The 2,313-nt window shown below is 36.2% G+C and overlaps 1 long non-coding RNA gene across 1 annotated transcript in view; it reads left to right on the top strand.

Annotated features, from left to right (window-relative positions):
* Positions 1–1,672: 1,672 nt before the first annotated feature.
* Positions 1,673–2,313, top strand: part of LOC122092100 — a 2,319-nt gene continuing 1,678 nt past the window's right edge. Inside the window, exon 1 of the long non-coding RNA XR_006144103.1 lies at positions 1,673–2,296. This is a non-coding gene — a long non-coding RNA (uncharacterized LOC122092100). The remainder of the gene's footprint in view (positions 2,297–2,313) is intronic.

Below are 2,313 nucleotides of genomic sequence, written 5' to 3'. Positions count from 1 at the left end.
GGGGGGGGGGGGAGTCTAGACTGTAGACAAGGTTCTTATGATGGACACACTTGGATTCCACTAAGGCTAGTTCAATGCGTTGAAGAGAGTGACTTAATAGAATCTATGTGTCCATCACAGGTCAAATAGAATCCAAATGTCCATCATAGGTCCATTCGAAAATATTCTCATAGAAAAGCCTGATCCGACTTTTGGAAATAAAATGGTACAGACACATTGAGCCACAAGGTCATTCCCAACTTAGGTAAGTTTGAATTATGGAAATAATGGTTTTACGTTATGCTTTTAGTTGATTGATGATGCCAGCAATGCATTAAACATTAAAATTCTCTTTATTTCTTTCTATGTCTCCTTGTATCACATTATTCTGTACTGTCATAATTACATTAAATTTTTTTCCTTATATGTATCACATATCTCTTCTCACGATTGAATTGAGCGAATTGGATGAATGGAAAGAGAATCTATTCAAAGGCATGCTTCTTTTGTGGCCATGATTAATGAATTTGGATCTGTTACGTGTATGACCGTATATGTGAGGATTTAACAGAAGTTTCATTTGTTTCTATATATAACGTTTTTCACTCTTGTAATGGCAAGAAATGGGATTAATGTTGAATTCGAAATGGTATAAATGTTGAATTCTTACATGTCTGCCTTGACGAATGTACATGCAGTCGATCCAAACTCGTGATCGATGGTCACAACAACAAACATATTTTATTCGCAACCAAAATGACAACTGAATTTTATGCATTCTAGAGCAAGGCCCATTCTATGACACATTATAGTTTTCGAGAATGAAAATTTATTACATTCTTATCTTTGGAAAACGTGCTATCAACCAAGAACACAATTGGAGAACACCAAATATTAGTGAAACAAAACGAATTTTATATAATTACACTTTCATAATGCTCTATCTTGGGGTTCTATTGGTCCTTTCATCTAAAAAATGCAAATTGGTTCAAGCATTGATTGGAGATGTCATGAATGGACAGATTATTATTATTCTTTTAGGTAGAAATTCAACAATGAGAACGAGCGTTAAACATGGATGAGCAACTTACTATGGCACAACTAGCAAAAAAGAGAAACAGTGTTGTAGGATAGGATTTCTCTCCATAAAGCCTAGTAATTAGAGAGTGATCCCACGGTTGAATGACCATGGGATGCATACTCGAATCTTTTCAACCGTGAGATCACCCTCTAATCCTTAGGTTTTATGGAGATGAACTGGATCCCAATATCATAATTGGACATCATTTCCTTTTCTTTTTTTATTTTTAGTAAAAGCGTGAACATCATTTCCATATGGACGATAATAGATGAAACAACCCTTTCCGCTGATTCCTTTACCCATAGATTACATGCCTAACCTCAGAAATCAAAACAAAAATAAAATAAACCACAATCCCCACCTTAACCACCGAAAGGAAACCACCACACTTTCCCATGGTTTTAAGGCGTGGTATGAATTATGATCGGGCTTGGATCGGTGAAGGTGGATACCAATTTGATACCAATCTAAATCAACCCGGATTAAAGTTACCATTAACCAATTTGATCCGAGTTTTAGAACCATGAATGGGGTAAAGAATGAATCCCTGTATGTTCACATAGATATACATGTGAGGATCCAACACCTGTTCCTTTTGTATTCATATATATCTCTCTTCATCCTTTAAATGGTCGAAAATAAGATAAATGTTGAGTCCTTATATGTACATCCAACTAAACATCTATCTTGTTCGAATATTGATTACCTTGAAAACTGATTACAGATCAATTTGTTTGAGGCAAATTTATGCTTCTTTTTTTTTTCTATTTTACCTCTGATCTATGGCTTGACAAATCCAAGATCGACTTGCCACTGAGAATTGGTGGCTGACAATGCCGATATGATACCGATCCGATACCGTCCCCTAAGTCCATGGTCCTCATACGTCATTCAAAAACAGAGAGTCAATTGGGACGAATCCAATCCTTATCGCCTTCACTTTCACTGAGGAAAGAGGAATTCAGAAAGAGTGACTTTTCGAAGAATCCATCACTCTAAATTCTATTCTCTACTCTCTCTCTACCCATTACCCAAAAAGAAATGATAAGCAAAACCCAGAAAGAACCTTTGCCTTTTCATTTTTTTTTTTTTTTGCTTGCTTGCTACCTACTTTTCACTCTCAGGAATCTATTGTCATAATAACTCTTCTGTGTGTTCCTGTTTAGCTTGAAGCGGTGGAAGGGGAAAACGGGACCTAGAGTACCTAATAATGATACTTATTTAATGGGATGGGAGGTCGAGGATCTCAGGAC

The sequence above is a fragment of the Macadamia integrifolia genome, chromosome 10, assembly GCF_013358625.1.
Source record: "Macadamia integrifolia cultivar HAES 741 chromosome 10, SCU_Mint_v3, whole genome shotgun sequence".
Classification (NCBI taxonomy): Eukaryota; Viridiplantae; Streptophyta; class Magnoliopsida; order Proteales; family Proteaceae; genus Macadamia; species Macadamia integrifolia.
Note: the sequence above shows the minus strand (reverse complement) of the source record. Positions and strands in the feature narration are given on the sequence as shown.